The sequence below is a fragment of the Dasypus novemcinctus genome, assembly GCF_030445035.2.
Source record: "Dasypus novemcinctus isolate mDasNov1 chromosome 12 unlocalized genomic scaffold, mDasNov1.1.hap2 SUPER_12_unloc_1, whole genome shotgun sequence".
Lineage (NCBI taxonomy): Eukaryota > Metazoa > Chordata > Mammalia > Cingulata > Dasypodidae > Dasypus > Dasypus novemcinctus.
In genome coordinates, this window is record NW_026688129.1 from 1,806,648 (window position 1) to 1,830,045 (window position 23,398).

Below are 23,398 nucleotides of genomic sequence, written 5' to 3' on the forward strand. Positions count from 1 at the left end.
TATCACGTGTTTTTGTAGTGTATTCGTTGTTAAAGATGAGTAGTATTCCATTGTATGTATATACCACATTTTATTTATCCATTCATCTGTTGATGGGCATGTGGGTTGATTCCAACTTCTGGCAATAGTGAACAATGCTGCTATGAACACTGGTATGCATATATTGGTTTGTGTCCTTGTTTTCAGTCCTACTGGGTATATACCCAGCAGTGGAATTGATGGGTCATATGGCAAGTCTATACCTAGTTTTTTGAGAAACCGCCAAACTGTTCTCCAGAATGGCTGGATCCTTGTGCATTCCCGGGAGCAGTGGATGAGTGTTCCCATTCCTCCACATCCTCTCCAGCACTTGAAGTCTTCTGTTTTTTTCATAGCTGCCAATCTTAAGGGAAAATGGTATCTCATTGTAGTTAGATTTTCATTTCTGTAATACCTAGAGATTTGGAGCATTTTTTCATGTGCTTTTTATCCATTTGTATATATTTTTGAAGAAATGTCTCTTTAATCTTTTTCCCATTTTTAAAATGGGTTCTTTGTCTTTCTATTTTCAAGATACAGGAGTTCTTTAAATATGCAGGTTATAAGTCTCCTAATCAGATATATGGTTACCAAAAATTTTCTCCTATTCTGTAGGCCCTCTTTTCACTTTCTTTTTTTTTTTTTAATTGATTTTGTAAAAATATTACATTAAAGAAATATGAGGTCCCATTCGACCCCACCACCCCCACCGCACCCCTCCCCCCCCCCCCAGCAACACTCACTCCCATCATCATGACACTTCCATTGCATTGGTAAGTACATCTCTGGGTATCTCTGCACCTCATGGTCATTGGTCCACATCATGGCCCACACTCTCCCCCATTCCATCCAGTGAGCCCTGGGAGGATTAACAATGTCCAGTGACTGCCCCTGAAGCACCATCCAGGGCAACTCCAAGCAAGTCCCAAAGGCGCCTCCACATCTCATCTCTTCCGGCCATTCCCCATACCCATCAGCCACCATGTCCACTTTTCCCACTCCAATGCCACCTTTTCTCTGAGGTCCTTGGATTGGTTGTGTCCGTTGCACCTCTATGTCAAGAGGAGGCTCAGATTTCACATGGTTACTGGATGCAATCCTCCTGCTTTCAGTTGTAGGCACTCTAGGCTCCATGGTGTGGTGGTTGTCCTTCTTCATTTTCCTGACAAACTCCTTTGAGGGGCAGAAGGCTTCAATTTTGAGGAAGTCCCATTTATCTATTTGTTCTTTTGCTGCTCGTGCTTTCGTTGTGAAGTTCATGAAGCCATTTCCTATTACAAGGTCCAGGAGATGCTTCCCAAAACTGCTTTCCAAAGTCTTTATGGTCTTGGGTCTCATATCTAGGTCTTTGATCCATCTTGAATTGATTTTTGTATAAGGTGTGAGTTGGTAATCCTTTTTCATTCTTTTGCATATGGATATCCAGTTCTCCAGGCACCATTTGTTGAATAGGCCATTCTCTCCAGCTTGAGAGGGTTTGGTAACTTTATCGAATACTCAATTCAGTTCCATTGATCTGTGTGTTTCTCCTTGTGCCAATACCATGCTGTTTTCACTACTGTAGCTTTGTAGTATGTTTTGAAGTCAGGTAATGTGATTCTTCCAATTTCGTTTTTCTTTTTCAATATGTCATTGGCAATTCAGGCCCTCTTTCCTTTCCAAATAAATTTCATAGCTAGTTTTTCTAGTTCCTTAAAGAATGCTGTGTTCATTTTTATTGGGATTGCCTTGAATGTGTAGATCAGTTTTCATAGGATAGACATCATAATAATATTTAGTCTTCCTATCCATGAACAGGGAATATTATTCCATTTATTCAGGTCTTCTTTGAATTCCCTGAACAGTCTTGTGTAGTTCTCTGTGTATAAGTTTTTTACATCTTTAGTTAAATTTATTCCTAGGTGTTTGATTTTTTAATTGACTATTGTCAATGGTATTTGTTTCTTGATTTCCTCCTAAGCATGTTCGTTATTGGTGTACAGAAATGCTACGGATGTTTTTGCATTGATCTCATAATCTGGGACTTTACTAAACTCATTTATGAGTTCTAGAAGCTTTGTTGTAGACCTCTCAGGGTTTTCTATGTATAGGAACATGTCATCCACAAATAATGAAATTTTGACTTCTTCCTTTCCAATTTTAATGCTTTTTATATCTGGTTCTTGACTCAGTGCTCAAGCAAGTACTTCTAAAACAATGTAAATAGAAGAGATGATAGTGGGCATCCTTGTCTTGTTCCTATCTTAAAAGGACAGATTTTAGGATTTCACCATTGTAAACGAGTTGGCTGTGGGTTTTTCATATATATTCTTTATCATTTCCAGAAAATTTCCTTGCAGTGTTTTCATCAAGAAAGTGTACTGTATTTTGTCAAATGCTTTTTCTGCATCTATAGATATAATCATGTGATTTTTTTCCTTCAATCTGTTTTTATGGTATATTACATTGATTGATTTTCTTATGTTGAACCATCCTTGCATACCTGGAATAAATCCTACTTGGTCACGGTGTATAATTCGTTTAATGTGTTGTTGAATACGGTTAGCAAGTATTTTGTTGAGAATTTTTGCGTCTAGGTTCATTAGAGAAATTGATCTGTAATTTTCCTTTCTTGTAGTGTCTTTGTTTAGCTTAGGTACTAGGGTAATGTTGGCATTATAGAATGAGTTAGGTAATGTTCCTTCTGTTTCAATTTTTTGGAAGAGTTTCAGCAAGACTGGGTTAGTTCTTTCTGGAATGTTTTGTAGAATTCACCTGTAAAGCCATATGTCCCTGGACCCTTCTTAGTTGGGAGATTTTTAATGACTGATTCTATCTCTTTACTTGTGATTGGTTTGTTGAGATCGTCAATTTCTTCTTTCATCAATACAGGCTGCTTATTTCTTTCTAGGAATTTGTCCATTTCCTTTGAATTGTCATTTTTGTAGAAATATAGTTTTTCCAAGTATCCTCTTATGATAGTCATAATTTCTGTGGGGTCAGTGGTTATATCTCGTTTCTCATTTCTTATTTTGTGTATTTGCATCTTCTCTCTTTTTTTCTTTGTTGGTCTAAGGGTTTGTCAATTTTATTGGTCGCAAAGAACCAGCTCTTGGTTTTATTTATCTTTTCAAATGCATTTTATTTTCTATTTCATTTAGTTCTTCTCTTATCTTTTTTTCTTTCTTTCTTTCTTCTTCCTGTGGGGTTACTTTGTTGTTTTTTTTAACTAATTCCTCTAAATGTACCGTTGGTTCTTCAATTTTTGTTTTTTTTTTTTAATGTATGAATTTATGGCTATAAATTTCCCTCTCAGTACTGCTTTTGCTGCGTCCCATAAGTTTTGGTATGTTCTGTTATCATTTTCATTAGTTTCAAGGTACTTAGTAAGTTCTTATGAGATTTCCTCTTTGACCCACTGTTTTTCTAAGAGTGTGCTGTTTAATTTCCATATCTTGGTGTGAAATCTGGGCCTCTGGCCCTTGCAGATTTCCAGCTTCGCTCCACTGTGGTCAGAGACATTATTTTGTATGATTTCAATCTTTCTGAATTTATTGAGCCTTTCTTTGTGGGCTAGCGTATGGTCTATCTTGGAGAATGATCCACATGCACTTGAGAAAAATGTATATACTGCTGTATTTGGGTGTAATGATCTGTATATGTCTAATAGGTCCAGCTCCTCTAATATACTGTCCAAATTTTTTCTTTCTTTATTGATTCTCTTTTGAGATATTCTGTCCTAAGGTGATAGTGGTGTATTAAAGTCTCCCATTATGATTTGAGAGGCATCTATTCTTTCACTTAGTTTTACCAGTGTTGGCCTCACATATTTGGAGGCACCCTTGTTAGGAGCATAAATATTTATGATTGTTCGTTCTTCTTGACAGATTGTCCCTTTCACTAATATGTAGTATCCATCTTTGTCTCTCAAAATCGTTTCACCTTTCAAGCCTATTTTGTCTGATATTAAGGTGGCAACTCCTGCCTTTTTTTGGTTATTGTTTGCATGTAAGATTGTTTTCCAGCCATTTACTTTAAAACTCCTTGAATTCCTGGGTCTAAGATGTGTTTCTTGTAGACAGCACATACGTGGGTCATATTTCCTTATCCAATCTTCCAGTCTGAATCTTTTGACAGGTGTGTTTAATCCACTGACATTCAGTGTCAGTACTTGCAAGGAACTATATTTATGTTAGCCATATTTTGTTTGGACTTGTGTTTGTCATATTTTGTTGATTTATTTCCGTCTCTTTTTGTCTTTTTTGTTGCTCTTATACCCTCCTCCAACTCTGCCTCTCCTGTTTTTTTCTCTCGTCCTGCACAACTCCCTTTAGTATTTCTTGAAGGACAGAGTTCTTATTGCCATACTCTTTTAATTTCTGTTTATCTGTGAATATTTTGAACTCTCCATCATTTTTGAATGCTAGCTTAGTTGGGTAGAGAATTCTTGGTTGGAAATTTATTGTAGTACCTTGACTATATCATACCACTGCCTTCTTGCCTCCATGGTTTAAGAGGAGAAATCAGCACTTCATCTTATGGAGCCTCCCTTGTATGTGATGGTTCTCTTTTCTCTTGCTGCTTTTAGAATTTTCTCTTTCTCATGAGCATTGGATAATTTGACAAGTATATGTCTTGGTGGGCCTGTTGGGATTTATGGTGTTTGGGGTGCCTTGTGCTTCCTGGACATGTACCATCCATCTCTCTCAGTAGATTTGGGAAGTTTTCAGCCATTATTTCCTCCAACACCCTTTCCAGGCACACTTTGAACTCTTATCCACATAAACTCATTTGCATTTACCCTTTCCGCCTTTTCTTCAATGACTTTTTCAAGTTGAACTACTAGGTGCCTGGTAGCAGCCCCTTCTTGCCAGGGAGCCTCATCCCTGGGAGTCATGTCCCATGCCAGGGGCAACATAGTGCATTTCTATGCTGACATGGCTTAGAGGACACACTTGAGCAACAAGGAGGTTCTCAGGTGATATCCCTTAGGCAGCCTATAATACTAGGATAAGTTTCAATTTCAAAAGTAAAGATTGCTAAGTATAGTTATCAATATCAAGGGTCCATCAATGGTCCATCCTCCTTCAATAGTCACTGTCCCTGTACTTGGGGGATTCTTGCTATCCATTAGGGAATGTGGCAGAGCTCCCCAGGATGGGAATTCTATATTCTATTGTTTATTGTGTCAATCTCCACACACCGTGACAACACCCCATGAATATTTCACCTCATGCAAATGCCTTATACGTATGCCCCAGGTGAACTTCTTCCCATGCATCCCCCAACACTGACACCCCACACCAATGATCCCCCCCCTTCCACAGCTGTAACCTGTCTGGGATCCAGAATTTCTTCAAAACGAAGTCAACAAAATAACCAAATACATTTAATAAGAAAATGAAGTAATCAAACTATTAAAACTAAGAAAGTTAAAAAATTTTTTACATTTTGAAATAAAAAATTAAATTTAAAAAATTCCATTATGTCTTTCATCACTATAAGATTTACTGTCCTGTAAGCAAAGTGACATTTTTTCCATTGCTTTCCCCAGTGTATTATTTTTTCTTCTTAAAGAAGTTTTAGGTTATAGTAAAGTCATGTAGAGAATACAGCGCATTCCCATATATCCAACATCCTCTTCCTTTTCCTGTTTCCCCTATTAATTACATTTTACATGTAGATGGTGAATTTCTTACAGATGAGGTACAAATATTGAAGCATTCCTGCTAACAGTGGTCAATGATTCACATTATGCTTACAAGTTGGACCACGCACTTTTTAAAATTTTGATGAATTCTTACACATCCTGACCCATCATTGTAAGATAAAGTAAAAATATTCCAATGCCCCATGTTCCATCTATTGTATTCTTCCTCCCGCTTTCCTCAGGAGTCACGGGAACCACCAAGCTTCACTCCTTGAAGAACAAGATTCATAATTACTTATGGTAACATTGAAGGCTTGACATACTGGCCTGTCCTCACCTATTAGGCTCTGTCTTCTCTCTCTAAAGACTCCCACCCTTCTATTTAAGAACATAGCAGCACTCCCTAGGATGGGAGTCCATCACCTTCCCATTCATTGTGGGTCTCCACACACTGAAACAGCCCACGATGACAGGATGAGCACTCACACACTCCCCACAAGCCTGCCAAGGTGCACCCGCTCCTGCATCGCTCCCTCATCAAACACCCTAAACCAGTACAACTCCACTGCTGCAAAGGCCAAAAGAACATACCTAATGTTCTAGTTTCTACTGCAAAACCCCAGCGATCATCTACTCCCTCCCCCAAAACTGCCCCCAGTTCCATGGACAGTGCAAACCCCCACCCTACCGCCCTCACAGACCACCACCGCCCATCCCAATACCATCACTGCAACACTGTCACGTCCATCCAACGCACAACTACACCCTTCTACCTTACCATAGATTTTGCCCATATGGACATTGGCTCACAGCCCTTTATGCCATTTCTGAGAGACACTTAAATTTGACACCCTTGTCTGATTCATTCAAAACTGGGAAAGGATTAAAATAAAGTGGATATTTTTTGACAAAACAGCTGTGTTTCATGGACAGGACACTGACCTTGGAGTTTCCACTCCCAGCTGTGAATCCACCTCTAAGTTATTAATTTCTGAGATCTCAGGGAAGATATTGCACTTTTTTAAAAAAAGATTTACTTATTTATTTATTTAAAAAACCCCTCTTTTTGACATGTTTTTGGCTACCTGTTCTCTGTTTCTATTTGCTGTGCATTTTTGCTATATTTGCTTGTCTCCCTTTGTTGTGTCGTCTTGCTATGTGAGCTCTCCGCGGTGTACAGACCGTCTATTTCTGTGATGGGCAGGCAAAACTCCCTTACCAAGGAGGCCCAGGACTTGAACCCAGGGCCTCCCATATGGCAGGTGGGAGCCCAACTGTTTTGAGCCACAGCCGCTTCCCCGAAAGGCACTTTTTTAAAAAATTGATTTATTGAAATACATCACCCACTCACAAACATACATAAACAATAAGTGTATACTAACAGTTGTGAAAGAAAGGAATAAACATATATAACATCAGACAGGACTTCCATGACTCACCTACCACCAATAACATATTCTTGTCAAACCTTTTAAACTAATGATTCAAGAGCATAGTCAAAATATTACTATTAACCAAAGTGTTTTCCCCCAAGTCTCCCTATTATTATCTTCATGTCATATATATATGAACATACATAAACAATCTGAGGAACATGGAGGCTCTCAGAGGTAACTCTTAGGCACCCTGCAGTTCTATACCCAGTTGAAACTTCATGCACACAGGCTCATTATCATAGTCCTCAGTATCAAGGGCCCATCATTGGGCCATCCTTCCTCACTAGTGTTTGCCCACTTAGGTCCTACAGTTATGACAGATGGCTCTGGAGTTCACTGCCTTGCCAGTGGGCCCTACTCTGGAACTTGTGATGGAGTTGGACTCAGATGTGATCTCGCTACATATCCCTCTTCTGTCACTTTTACTGAACCTGAGGTTGGTGCTGGGATAGGTGTATGCTCAGGAGACTTGAATTTCTGGGCTGTCCGTGTGCCAGCTGGGCCCAGAACCTAAGTAGAATTGCAATACCTACTCTCTGGTTCGTTGGACTTACCCAGGTTAATTAACAGGGAGGTGAGGATGGTCAAACACCACACCAGGGAATTGAGAAAGTCTTCAACTGCAAGCAGGAGAATCCCATCCATTGGTCACGGGGGATCTAAGCCCCATCTCGATTTATAGGTGGAATGGACATCGCCATCCCAGAGTCCTCAGGATGGAGGAATAAAATATGAATTAGGATGGACTTACTGGTATTCTACTATAAAATTATTGTGACTCTAGCAATGGAAGAAACTATGTCATTGATGTGGAGACGGTGGACATGGGAGTTGCTGAAGGCAGGAAGAGGGAAAAAGACGTGTGATGGGGGGACATTTTCAGGACTTGGATGTGTCTTGAATGAAACTGCATGAACAGATGCGGGACATTATATATCCTGTCATAACCCAATGAATGGATGGAGAGACAGTGTAAACTACAATGTAAACGATAATCCATGCTGTGTAGCAGCGCTTGAACATGTATTCATCAAATGCAATGAATATGCCACACTGATGAAAGACGTTGTTGATATGGGAGGAGTTGGGGGGTAGGTAGTGGGGTATATGGGAACCTCTTCTATTCTTTAATGTAACATTTTGTGTAATCTCTGAATCTTTAAAAAAAAGACACTGACTTAAAAATAACACCCAGAACACAAAAGAAAGAAAAGCAACACAATTAAAAATGGGCAAAGGACATGAATAGTTAAGTCTCCGGAGGACATAACAATTACCAATGATGACATGAAAAGCTATTCAAAGACATTATTCATTAGGGAAATTCAAATGAAAACAACTTATATACTACAATAGCCAAAATAAAACCATGAAAGGAAAAGAATACGTGCTAGAATGTGAATAAATAAGAGCGCTGATACATTGCTTGTTAACCAAGAGCTTCCATACCCTCTAGCCCCTTCCTTGTTCTAGTCAAGTCAAGTTCCCTGAGCAAGGTGACAGTATCTTTGTCTCCCAGGTCCCTTGGAGAACATGTTAGAGGAGCTTCTGACTGACAGGGTAGATCAAGGGCCATATCTAATGCCAAGATAAAGTCACCTGTTTTTCTCTAAAATAGATATGTTCCTTTCTTGCATTCATTCTTGTTCAATTGAGTACAGACAAGAAAACACGACCATGTACACTACAGATGCCAGCTGCCATTCTGGGGGAGGAGACATATCGAAGAGGGGATTCCTAATAAAGGACACCTGATAAAACAAGCAGCCTCAGCTTATAAGCTGTATGGTAGGGAGCCTTTTCCTATGAAGCAATTTTTCCTCTTTGAATTAAGGCACTCGTAATTGCCACCAAATGGACAGGAACAGCTCATGTAGGTACCCTCCAAAATTTTCTTCGGTCTTTGAATTTAGTGCTATATCTAAAATCACCAAGATTTGGTTTTCTAAATTCACCAAGATCTGAGCAAACACTGTACAGCATGACTCTCACAGAGTTTTATTTTCTCTAATTGCAGGGGGCTTCAAGAGCAAGCTAAGAGAGTACATATTATGGAATCACTCAGCTTTGAGGGGAAAAAAGTAGATGATTTCAAAACCACAGTATTTGAGTTGCCTGGAATTGAATCCAATCCACCAAAATGGTTGCTTTTCATCAAGGAGAAATTCCTAGAGAACATATGGCAAATGCATGGTCAGCATATGTGGATCCATGTGGTTGAAAAGATCTGGAAGATGTAAAAACAACAATGGCAATTTTGGAAATTTACGAGATATTTTACAGAACACACAGAAGGCACCACGGGACACTGTTGTTGAATTTTTAAAAAGTAGAAACATAACATTCGTACATAAACATACATCAACAATAAATTTATAATAGGGGAAGGGGACTTGGCCCAACAGATAGGGCATCCACCTACCACATGGGGGCTCTGCAGTTCAAACCCAGGGCCTCCTTGACCCGTGTGGACCTGGCCCATGTGCAGTGCTGACGCGTGCAAGGAGTGCCCTGCCACACAGGGGTGTCCCCTGCGAAGGGGAGCCTCATGCGCGAGGAGTGCGCCCTGTAAGGAGAGCCACTGAGCGCGAAAGAAAGTGCACACTGCACAAGAATGTTGCAGCACACACGAACGCAACAAAAAGAAATGCAGATTCCCGCTGCTGCTCACAAGGATAGAAGCAGTCACAGAAGAACACACAGTGAATAGACACAGAGAGCCGACAACTGGGGTGGGGAGGGTAGAGAAATAAAAAGAAAAATGTGTAATAGTTCTGAACTTAGGAAACAAACATACATAACATCAAATAAACATATATATCATCTCACCCTACCACCAATAACTAGCATTGTTTTTAAACCTTTTTGACTAATGATTAAAGAGCATTGTCAAAATATTACTAATAAACAAAGTATTTTCCCCCTAACCATCCAATGATTATCATCTTTATATCATTTATATATGAACATACATAAACAATTAAGTATAGATAAAGTTGTGAACCTACAAACCAAACACGCATAACATCCTACAGGGGTCCCATACATCGACCCTCCACCTTAAGACGTTTCTTACAAACTATGAAAGAACACTGTCAAAAATCTTACTACTAATCATAGTTCTTCTCTTGCATTTGGTCTGTTTTTCCTCCAACCCACCCTATCATTTTTTAAATATGTATATATATTTTTAATAACAAAAGTTATACTTATAAAACAATCACGTACATGCGCAAAACTCCCAAACAACACTCCTCCATCAACACACCACAATGTGCTGTGTCATCTGCTACAGGTAAAATAATATCATCTGATTATTGCCATGTCCATAGTGTACATTTGCCTCACATTTTCCATACTGCCTCAGTATCAACATAGTACATCTTTTGCATAGATTCAAGAATAATATACTATTGCCACAGTCCAGAGGTCACTGCAGCTGTATTTTTCCCATGCTTCTCCACATTCCCAAAACCCTGCAGTACTGACTTACATTTGTTCGAGCTCACAAAGGACACTCGTGCATCTGTACCATCAACCACAATTCCACATAATTGGACTACCATTTTCAGTCACATCCCATTTTATAAACTAGCTGTTACTCACTGTGTGTTACCATCAACTCTATACATTTCTACAATATTACAGTAAAGCTAATTAAAACATCTACATACATTAAACATCAGTACTCCACTCAGTCCTTCTCTTATCTCATTTAAGAATCCACCACCTTCCACCAGGTCTTGAAGATATTTTCCCATTTTGGGGAAGTGGTGCTTTCAATTCCAGCCTCGGGACAGCTCCTCAGGCGGGCTGTGCCACCAGAGGAGGATGGGCCCCGGTCTCCTGGGCGTGGAGCCTCTACTTACGAGTCTTCTCTGCAGATGGGCATCTCCTGCTTCCACTCCTTCAAGGATGATGCAGGATGCTCTTCTGGCCTCCTGGAGCCTTCCAACACGTGCTTCATCTAGCTCCAGAGAGCTCTGGGTGTTTGCTAACTGCCCTGTAGCAGCAGCTGCCATTAGGAGCTTCTTCTTACACCACCAACTTGCTGTATAGTTCTCATTGAATTTTAATTCCATTTCTACACTAATTATCACAAGTTAGTTTACGTTGCCATTAACTACAAAAACAAGCACTCTAATTCACATTTCCTTCCTCCTACTGTCTTTGCTATTCTTCTTATAGTAAGAAAGATGGCCAGACCAGCAGCTCACACTGAACTTGTTAATCCACAAACTCCAAACACTCTACCCATCTGTCCAAAGCCAGAATATTCCAAGTAATACATGGTTAAAATGCCAATGTGCTCGGAGATACTCTGTGTCCTCCCAGCTCCCAAGGAATAAATGATGGTTGAGGTTCTCAATGACTAAGAAGATGAGGTGGCACCATCTAATGTTGCGGTGGTGCTGCTATTCCATTTTACGATACAAATTTTACCTTGTTTCTTTATCTTTCCAGTGATTTCATATAAAGAGACCTAAGCATATACCTGTATTTGATATTAACAAGTTTGTAGGAGAAGAAAGTGTCGAATGGGGTCCTATTCAAACTGACCCCTTTTGAAAATGAGATTCTCAAGAGGCAGCAGCAGATTATTAACTATATGGTAGGGGTCATTACCTCAGCAACAATTTTCCCTCCATCTATTAAGAATTTTGTAATTGCAAAGCAAAATGGGCTTGAGGGATGTATGTCCAAGCAAAGCCTGTGCCCTTCCACAGATGTCCCGATACTTCCTTATGGGGCCTTTGACTTAACCACCATTTCCCACCTATTCTTCTAAAGCACCAAGAGAACACAGGACCTGAGCAAACACTACACAGCATGATCTGATACAGAGTTTTCACTTCTGTAATTGGGCATGACTCTAAAAGCAAGCAAAAACAGTGCATATTCTGGAATCACTCACTTTTGAGGAAAAATCTGTATAAGAAGATCAGAGACTGACTGCTGGCTTTGTCTGAAGAATCATTCTGGTTCCATATGCTAGAAGAAACAAGAATTGGGGTTTGGTTAGAGAAACTGATATTCCAGGTAAAGAACTACCGTTCTTATAAGCATCGGTGGTCCCGTAAGCTGGCATGGATTCTGGGTACAGGGACTGGGGACTGTCTATGTGCAAGCCTGTGGGGGTGCTTGTGAATGTGGGGTCAAGGCAGGGGGTGTGAGTGAGAGGGGCAGTGGGTGGCATATCCTGGAATACACTTCCTAGCCTCCACATTTCACCCAAATCCAAAATTCCAGGATTAGGAATGAAACTGAACTGGCTCCCATTTCAGAGAAAGCGCTGTCCAGCTGCCCCTCAGCACTGCCCAAGGCCTGGCAGGGTTTCTGCAGGACTTGGGGAAGGGGCGACTGACTGGCCTGTTTCACACCCTGGCTCTCCCCCTCTGCTGACCTGCTCTCCTGGAATGAACCAGGCCCACCACAGCGTCTCTGGACCACAGGGCCCAGGGCTCCCTGCTCCTCTCAGAACCCACAGCTCCAGCCAGACACGGCTGCCCTGTCCCCCAAGCTCTACTCATGCCCCTCCCTGACAACGTTCCTCAGGCCACTGCGGGTTTTCCTGCACTGGGTCACGTGGACACGCATAAATCTTTTCTCCCCTCCCTCCCCCAGCTGTCAACACTGTTCCAGAACAAGTCTGATTCTAGAAATTATCCTGTACTAGGGTCAAATAAAGAGATTTGGGAAGTAAAAAGAGATGAAGAGAAAGAAGAGGAAATGTGGAAATCAGAAGAAGAGAAGAAGGGAAACAAGTGCACATGGAATCCACGGCTTTCCTAGCTTTCTTTTTGGCATTTCAGGAAATTCAGGAATACTGAAGGGAACACAACGGAAGCTGCAATTAATATTTTATGTGACCATGCAAGTGAAGAAAAGAACTAGCTGATGAAAATAGACACAGGAAGTAAAGGGTGTCCTGAGAACTACACAGGGAACAGAGACCCTTTCCATACAAGCCCCTGGGGTGCTTGGCCATCCACCCAATGGCTCCTTAATTTGGAGAAGTGGGCTGGCAGGTGTCTCTAGGGTCAACATGGACAGCTTCCTCCTCCATTCCTCTCTCTGCCTTCCCAGATTCCAGAACAAGTGTTTGTGTTGCAGATCCTAGTACTGACAGCTACAAAGACCACGCATGAACTGAGGGTCTTAGCTGGAACCTCAGAGGAGCTGGTGTTTGGAGACTGAAAGAAGACATAAAACCAAACAAATGGAGATGCCTCAGGACTGGACCCCTTATACACTTTCTCTAATCAACCAATTCAGTGAAAGTCAAGTTTTTACTACAATAGATTTAAAGTGAGTTTTAGAATAAGGATTTACTTTTAATATTAGGTATTATATTAAACAATATTTAACCCTCACTAGTTTTTTTCTTAATATTGATCAATAAAACAAACACATATACAGATAAGCACCCTAAAGAGAGACAGAGTTCCCTGGATTATCTGAAGTCTGTCTTCCTGGTGGCTTCCACCAAGGACACTCCCTCTCTCATAGAACCCTCATTTAGTCATAGCTGAACAAGCAATGGTAAATTTAATACTTAGCATCTGTCCTCAGGCCAATGTCTTTCTAAACACTTCCTTTATTGAACTCTGCTCACTCACATGGAAGGGAACAAGGGAACATTATGACCCATGACCCATGGTCTAAGTGTAATACTTGGTCTTCCATGCCTTTTACACGTGGACATGAGTTGTCATGGGTATAAAATTAATGACTCCATTTTCCATTCACACGATGCACGGTTTTCAAAACCTTGATGAGATTCTAATGTTCTTACTATTATGCCACTTGGTTTTTTCTAAATGCACAAAGGATTTCTATTTTTCTTTAAAGTCCATCTATTTGACTAGAATATATATTGCCATTATAATCATTCTCATTCAGTGCTCTGTTTGAGAGCAGCAAGAGACAAGCAATGCGTGACACATGAGGGATTTCCAGTAAGATTAAATGCAGATTTCTCATCAGAAACCATGCAGAAAAGAACAGAGTGCAATGATGTATGTAAGACACTGTAAGAGAAAAACTTCAAAATAAGAATTTCACATCTGGCAAGACTGTATTTCAAAATTGGGATGAATATAGAATATTCACAGATAAACAGAAATTGAGAGAGTTTATAACAAAGAGACTAGCTTTGCAGGAAATACTAAAGGGTGTGCTCCTGCGGAAAAAAACAAAAACAAACAAGAGAGAGAGGCTTGGAAGAGAGTCTACAAATGAAGATTGTATCAGTAAAAGTAACAGAGTATCAAAAGAGTGGTGAAAATAAAGGATGATAGATAAAACCACAATATTTAGGAATGAACATAACCAACATTGCAAAGCACGTGTATAAAGAAAACTACAACTCACTGTTAATTTCAAAAAGATGTAAATAATTGGAAGGACATTCCATGCTCACAGACTGGAACATTAATGTTATTAAATGCCAATTCTACTCTAGTCGATACACAGATTCAGTGCAATCTGATAAAAATTCCACCAGCATTTAAAAAATAAATGGAAAGCAGGATTACAAAATTTATTTGAAATAGGGAGGGGTCTTGAATAGTCATCACATCTTAAAAACGATAAGCAAAGTTGGACGACTCTCACTTCCATGCACTCTCACTCTGGATTTTAACTCATATTACCTATCTGCAGGGGAAAAAAAACAGCATGGTGCTGGCATAAAAAAAGACACATAGACCAACGGAAACAACACGATGGTTTCAGAAACAGACCACCACATCTAGGGTCAAGAGATTTTTTACAAACCTGTCAAACACACCCAGCTCAGGCACAACTGTCCATTCAATAAATCTACATGGGAGATCTGTAGAGCCATACCCAAAAGAAATAAAAAGGACCCTGTAGCAGTTTGATATTACTCATAAATTTCAAAAAGAAATATTGGATTATGTTTGTAAACTTGTCTTTTCCTCTGGGTATATAGATTACACTGGATTCCCAGGTTTACTTGATTCAGTAAACTTAACCTACTTATGTCAGTAGGGCCTTGAGCACCAGCCCCATGGTGGGATGGGACTCTCCAATAAAAAGTATGGCAAGGACAGAATTGAGGGTTTTTGATGTTGCAGTTTTGATGCTGGAGTTTGATGCTGAAGTCTTAAGGTGGAGCCACAAGAAGGAAGCACAGAGAGGGAAGAGAAGCAAGCCCCAGGAAGGGAGGAACTCAGGAAGCCTGAGCCCTAGCAGATGTCGGCAGCCACCTTGCTCCAAACAAGTGAAAATACACTTTGGTGAGGGAAGCACCTTAACCTTTAGGGCCTGCTATCTGTAACCTCCTACCCCAAATAAATACACTTTCTAAAAACGAACCAATTTCTGGTATTTTGCATCAGCACCCCCTTGGCTGACTAATAAAGAATTTGTTCCTGAGGTGTGGGGAAGTTCTTTGGTAATTACCAAAATGCTGGAATGGTTTTAAAAAAGGGCAAGGGGGTATTTTTTTAAGGAATTGTGAGATATTTGGAAGAAAAGACCTATAGTGCTTGAAGAGACTACTGATAGCAATATGGAGGCTAAAGAGACTTTTGATGATGCCTTAAAAGTAAATGATGAAATTATTATTGGAAACTGGAGGAAAGGCAATCCATGTTTTAAAGTTGCAGAGCACTTAGCAAGATTAACTCCTGGTATTTTATGGAAGGCAGAATTTGAAAATGCAAGCCTGGGCATTTAGCTGAAGAAAATTCCAAATGGAGCTGGAGAACGCAGCTTGGCGTCTGCATCCAGTTTACAGCAAAATGCTAGATGAGAGAGATACACTGAGGACTGAACTGTCAGGAATAAAGAAAACAGAAACGGATTCCGGAACTTCCAAGCTTCTGGAGATGAAGATCCCTGATGAAAGTGCCCCACTGGAGGACTTAACTAAACTAGGAACTGGTAAATCAAGATTGAAGATATACTTATCTAGGAAAGACTTGTGGGAAGACTTACTGTCTGTAGGCATGTACCCCTGCTTCCTACATGCTAAAACAACAAGGTTTATGAGAGAGCTGTATGAACAAAAAAAAAAAAAACAACTCTCAGCCTGTAATAAAAAGGACAGGGGAAGGAGAGATTGAAGGAGAAACAGCTTTAAGAGAAAAATCATGGAAGCAGAGATCTGGAATTAGGACATCACCCTGGGACAAGAGAGGAACCCCACCCATATGGACAAAGGGTGATTTTGCCAGCAGTTGAAGAGGGTGGATGTTCCTGACCAATGTTCTGGGAGACTTTTGCTGCCCCATGGTACAGAGAGGGTAGAACACATTCCCCAAGGAATAGGGCAGTTAAAGTCAGCACTCCACAGGTATGAGAGAGGTGGACCCCTCCCCCAAAGGTTAGAGAAGACCAGGTGGTCAAGTCACTACTCTGAGAGAGCTGAGGTTGTATGCCATAGGTTAGGGAGAATGTTGTTTTCACATCACTCTACTAGGGGGGGTGAAGACTCTAACCCAAAGATTGGGTAAGGTGTGGCAATCACCCCAACATTCCTGGAGGGAGAGATCTGGAGCTTGGTCAACGACACGATGCTTGATGAGGGTAGAAACAAGAAAATAACCTTTGGACAATTCAGTGGAAAGGGCGGTTCCACACATGGACCCAAGAAGAAGAAACCATCACCTTAAGAATAACTCTAAGACTGAAATTGAATGGAGGATGCCCTGCAGCTTTACTGAAATGTTGAGGACCCATGACTCATGTTTCCCTCCCAGTTTCTCTACAATATAAGGAAAATGTTTACCCTTTGTCCATTTCTGTATTGGAATTAGATGAATTATTTTGTAAGTTTCAGAGATCTATAGAAAACTTTGCCCCAGCACAAACTGTATTTCTTTATATTGATTGCCACGTGATTTACTACTTGCATTGTAACTGACTTAAATTTTTTTTTATTGGTAATGCCTTTTTATAATTTAGAGGGTGGGGTGTAGCAGTTTGCAATTATTATTATTATTTTTTAAGATTTATTTATTTATTTAATTTCCCCCCCCCCCTGGTTGTCTGTTCTTGGTGTCTGTTTGCTGCGTCTTGTTTCTTTGTCCGCTTCTGTTGTCGTCAGCGGCACGGGAAGTGTGGGCGGTGCCATTCCTGGGCAGGCTGCTCTCTCTTTTCACGCTGGGCGGCTCTCCTCACGGGCGCACTCCTTGCGCGTGGGGCTCCCCCACGCGGGGGACACCCTTGCGTGGCATGGCACTCCTTGCGCGCATCAGCGCTGCGCATGGCCAGCTCCACACGGGTCAAGGAGGCCCGGGGTTTGAAGCGCGGACCTCCCATATGGTAGACGGACGCCCTAACCACTGGGCCAAAAGTCCGTTTCCCCAGTTTGCAATTATTCATGAATTCTAAAAAGAAATATTGGATGATGTTTGTAAACTGGTCTTTTCCCCTGGACATATGAGATTATACTGCACTCAGTATACTTGAGTAGTTAATCAAGTAAACCTCTTATGTCACTTGGGCACTGAGTACCTGACCTTGGTGGGTGGGAATTGACAGATAAAAGGCATGGCAAAGGACAGAGTTGAGGGGTTTTGATGTTAGAGTTTTGATGATGGAACTTGATGCTGAAGCCTTATGCTGGAGGCCCAAGAAGTAAGCACACAGAGGTCAGAGAAGCAAGCCCCAATAAGGGAGGAACTCAGGAACCCTGAACCCTCACAGATGTCAGCAGCCGTCTTGATCCAACAACTGAAAACACACTTTTGTGAGGGAAGCAACTTATGCTTGATGCCCTGGTATCCGTAAGCTCCTACCACAAATAAATACCCTTTATAGAAACTTACTCTGGCAGTTTGATATAAGTGATGAATTCTAAACAGAAATACTGGAGTATGCTTCTAATCTGATCTGTATCTGGGCATGACAGAGTTATGATTAGGGCTTTGACTAGGCCACCTGATTGGGGCATTGATTCCCCACACCATGGTGGGTGGGGACTAACAGATAAAAGGCCAAACAAAGGACAGAGTTGGAGCTTTGGATGCGAGGGTTTCTGATGCTGAAGTTCGATGGTCAAGACATAAGCTGGAACCCTGGAAAGTAAGCTCACGGAGGAAAGAGAAGCCAGGCCCAGGAAGAAAGGAACCTTAACCCAGAGAAAAGCAAGCCCCATGAAGGTAGGAACCCAGGAAACCTGAGCCCTAGCAGACATTGGCAGACATTTGCTCTCCAAATAGACTTTGGTGAGGGAAGTAACTTATGCTTCATGGCCTGGTATCTGTAAGCTCCTACCCCAAATAAATACCCTTTATAAAAAACAACCAATTTCTGGCTTTTTGAAGCAGCACTCCATTGGCTGACCAATACACCAAACCATTTCTGTTATTTTGCATCAGCACGCATTTGGCTATTACAGACCCCTCCCTCACACCTTGTACAAAAATTAACTCAAAATGGAACAAAAACCTAAACATAACAGAAAGAACCATAAAGGTTCTAAAAGAAAATGTAGGAAAATATCTTCAAGAGCTGGTGATGGGTCGTAGATTCTTAAAGGAGATTAGAGAAGGACTGAGGTGGACTACTGATGTTTAATGTACGTGGAAGTTTTAAGTAACCTTACTGTAAAAAGTGTGGAAATGTACAGAATTGATGGTAACACATTATAGTGAGTAACAGACGGTATATGGACCGGAATATGGCTGAAAAGTGTACTCTAGGGATGTAAATGTCAATTAACAGAAAGCTGGAGAATCATCTAGGAACTGAATAGCACAGTAAAACCAGAGGAGAATGAGAAATGTGGTTGACTATACAGATGCAAGAGTGTCCTTTGTGATCAAGTGCAAATATAGATCACTATTGCAGGGTGGTGGGAATGTGGAGAAGCATGGGAAAAACACAAAGGGAGTGACCTATGGACTATGGTTAATGATAATAATGTAATATTCATGAATCAATGCCAAAGATGTACTGTGTTCATAATGTGAGAGGACGGAATAAGTGTGCCAACTGTAAACTATGGCCGCAGTAATAACCTGATGATATCGTCTCATAACCTGTAACATATATACTACCACGTTGTGGAGTGTTAACAGAGGGGTGTTGAATCAGAATGCTGCATATCTGCATGATTGGTTTGTAGGTTTATAACTACCGTCATAAAAATATATTTAAAAAATAACAATAGCATAATTGGAGGAAAAACACACAAATGTAAGATAAGGACTATCGCTGGTAGTAAGATTTTGATGACATTCTTTCATAATTTGTAACAAATGCTGCAAAACAGTGCAAGGTATTGCAGGAGCATTTCTGTATGGGACCCCTGTATGACTGTATGCATGTTCACATTGTAAGTTCACACCTTTTACTACACACATTGTTTACCTATGTTCACGTATGAATCATACAAAATACTACTATTATAGTGGGTTGGGGGAAAAATACACCAAACATAAGATACTTTAGTTAGTAGTAATATTTTGAGGATACTCTTTAACGACAAGTTAAAAATATTTCACAACCATGTAAGGCATTGGTGGGAGGGTGAGGTATGAGAGCCCTGGATGACGTTAAGTATGTTTGTTTTGTAAGTTCACAACTATTGCTATAAACTTATAGTTTATGTATTTTTAGGTATGAATGATATACTTCAATAAATGAACAAAAATGAAAAGAAAATACACAATTCAAAAGTTCCCTGGGTACGATCAATAAGAAAATGGAGGTAAAACAGGCAAGAGTCAGTGAGATGGAAGTTAGATGAGTAAAATGAGTTAATGAGGAACATGGGGAAAAAAGGATTGAACTAAAGTTAATGGAGCCTTAGAGACATGTAGGACAGTTAACATTCATGCCAAATGCTCCTAAAAACAAACTAGCAAAACGAGTGAATAAACCAACTCAAGGGCATTGAGTATATGACTCAGCGAATCAGTGCCAGCTTCTCACAATAAGGTCCCAGGATCACTGTCCAGCCCTGCAACCACAAAAAGAGAAAAGAAAAATTTACCTAAGTCAGCGGAGACAAGACTGGAGATAGGGATCAAAAGAGGAGGAGGATGGGAAGCGGAATTGGCCTAGTGGTTAGGGCGTCCGACTACCACATGGGAGGTCCGCGGTTGAAACCCCAGGCCTCCTTGACCCGCGTAGAGCTGGCCCATGCGCAGTGGTGATGCGTGCAAGGGGTGCCCTGCGACACAGGGGTGTCCCCGTGTAGGGGAACCCCATGTGCAAGGAGTGTGCCCCGTAAGGAGAGCTGCCCAGCATGAAGGAAAGTGCAGCTGCCCAGCATGAAGGAAAGTGCAGCTGCCCAGGAATGGCGCCGCACACACGGAGAGCTGACACAAGATGACGCAACAAAGAGAAACACAGATCCCTGTGCCGCTGACAACAGAAGTGGACAAAGAGGAACACTCAGCAGATACACACATAGAGCAGACAATGGCGGGGGAGGAGAGAGAAATAAATAAAATAAATAAATCTTTAAAAAAAAAGAAGAAGAGGCGGAGGAAGCAGCCAAGTCCTGAGGGGGAATTTACACAACCAAGAAATAGCCAGTGACAATTGCAGAAGAGTCACTGGCTAACCTCCAAGGGAGGGGGCATGGCAAACAAACACACGTAAACCGGCAAATATTTAAACAGACATTTCTTAGAAAGAAGATATACAAAGGGCCAATACGCATATGGAAAGATGCTCAAGTCCATTAGCCATTAGGGAAAGGCAGTTGAAAAGCATGATGACTCATCACTTCACATCCACTCAAAGGGCTATTATTTTAAAAATTGGAAAAGAGCAAGTGCTAGTGAGGAAGTATATAAATAGCAAACCTTATCCACGGGTGGTAGGAATATAAAAATGCACCCAGTGTGGAAAACAGTTTGGCAGTAACTTGAAAAGTTAGACTTAGAATTAACATATGACCTGGCAATTCCACCTCTACATATATTTCCAAAACAAATGGAAAAGCAGGGATTCAGACAAGTATTTGTATACCAATGGTCACCGCACAATAGACAAAAGGTAGAAGCAAATATCCTCCAACAAGGGCTGCCGAGGTTGTAGCTGCGGGAGGGGTGAGCCTCGCTGTCTGGTAGAGGCGTGGGTGGCCGCGGCCTCTGGGCTGGGATGAACCGCGCTCCCGCTGGAGGCAGCACAGCCAAGCTGCAGCTAAGGCCAGCACAGCGGTAGCAGCTGGACTGACCATTGCTGCTGCAGGATTTGCAGGCCGTTAGGTTTTGCAAGCCATGAAGCATATGGAGCCTCAAGTAAAACGAATTTTTCAAAGTCTCCCAACATCTGCCTTCAGTGGTGGCTATTACAGAGGTGGGTTTCAGCCCAAAATGACAAAACCAGAGGCAGCATTCATACCAGGTGGAAGCCCTACTGCCAATAAAGGAAAACTAAGGGATGCTCATAGACGAATTATGCTCTTACATCACCCAGGCAAGGGAGGATCTCCTTATTTAGCAGCCAAAATCGATGCAGCTAAAGATTTACTACAAGGTCAGGCTAAGAAATGAAGTAAATGTAGGACGAATTTTAACTTCATACCAATTTATGCGTATGATTACCAACTTTTTATGATAAAATACCTCAAAGTTGTAATTTGTAAGAAATGAGTTGGGACAAAGCCTTGTTGTAATTGTTTAAACTTGAGAATTTAAAATCATACTATAGACTAGGAAATTTGGAGGTTTTTAATGATAAATGTACTTAGACCATTTAAATAAAAATATTATTCATTACTCATTTAGCTAATAATCTAGTAACTATGTGTACCAGGCATTCTACAAGGGGAGGTGAGCCAGTCCCTGCACCCACAGACTTCTCAGACTAATGGCAGGCTGGTAAACAGGTAATTAAAATACAGTGTGATGTTCTGATGGAATTCGCACAAACTGTTGTAGTGATTGTTACCTTGTTAGGAGAACACAGAAAACCACTTTGTAAAAGGCAACGGCCCAACTACTTGGAACCTTGTAGCTAAGTGACACAATCTTGATAGAAGAAATTGATCCAACTATATATATGTAACATATATACATATATATATATGTAACAACTACGATAAAAAGAAAAACAACTCCACCAACACATAAATGGATGAACAAAATGTGGTAAATACGTAAGACAGAATATTATACAGGTATAAGAAAGAAGGAAGTCCAGATGCATGTGACAACATGGATGAACACTGAGGACATTATATTCAGTGAAAAAAGCCAGACACAAAAGGAAAATCATCGTATGCTCTCACTGATAGCAACTAATGATACTAAGCAAACTCATGCATTTAGACTCTAGACTACTTTACCGAGGGATAGAATGGGGGTAGAGAATGGAGAGCTCATGCTTAAATTGCACAGAATTTCTATTTCAGGTGATTGTAAATGTTTGGAAATGGACAGTGATGGTGGTAGCACATTATTGCAAATGTAGTTAACTGTGCAGAATTATGTTTATGAATATGGTTGAGAGGAGGAGTTTAAGGTAATATGCGTTACTAGAAGGAAAGTTAGAAGTCAAAACAGGGTTGTTTACTGAACGCTGTTGTGGATGATGGACTGGGTTAACAATACAAATACAAGACTGTTCTTTCATGAATCCTAGCAAATATATGACACTATGACATGTTGTTAATAACAGGATGGTATATGGGAAAAAAAACCTAATGTAAACTATGGATTTAGGTATCAGTAATATCTTATTTTCCTTCATCAGTCCTAACAAAGGTTAGCACACTAATGCAAAGTATCAATACAGGGATACATGAGAACAATGTATTTTTCATATGACTTTACTATAAACATACAACCTCGCTAATTATTTAAAAATTGCAAAAATTTAAGAAAGCATTAGGCTAACTGAAAGAAACCAGACATGCAGTACTACATATTCTATTATTTCATTACTGTAAAATGTAAGGATAAAGAAATTTATAGAGATGGAAATAGATTAGTTGTTAGCCAAGGCTGGGGAATAATAGAGGGATTGAGACGTGACTGCTAAGAGCTATGGGCCTTTCCTTCCTGGAGTGAGAAAATGTTCTAAACTTGGTTGTGGTGATGAATGCACAACTCTTTGAATATACTAAAAGTCACTGTGGACACTTTGCATAGATTGTCTGGTATGTGAATATATCTCAAGAAAACTTCTCCTAAAACTTGGTGCACACATTGTGAGGTCCTTGTAGTTCAGTATAAGAACTTTTGATTTTACTGTAAACTGGGAATATATGGGGTTCAGTAAAGAGTAACAAGGGACAAGACCTGCCTTAGGCTTTCACAGGATCACTCTAGCTACAAGATAAGAATGGGCCACAGAGGGAAGCAGGCCAAAATGCAGACCA

General features: G+C 40.6%; 1 long non-coding RNA gene across 2 annotated transcripts in view; it reads right to left on the minus strand.

Annotated features, from left to right (window-relative positions):
- LOC131277397 (uncharacterized) overlaps positions 1-23,398 on the minus strand; it is an 84,780-nt gene that overhangs the window by 26,341 nt on the left and 35,041 nt on the right. The window contains exons 3-4 of one of the 2 annotated variants that reach the window (XR_009184573.1): positions 11,999-12,075; positions 8,883-9,310 (exon numbers count right to left, since the gene is read on the minus strand). This is a non-coding gene — a long non-coding RNA (uncharacterized lncRNA). Of the gene's footprint in view, positions 1-8,882; positions 9,311-11,998; positions 12,076-23,398 lie in introns of those variants that run through there. The other variant, XR_011648142.1, reaches the window with a different exon arrangement.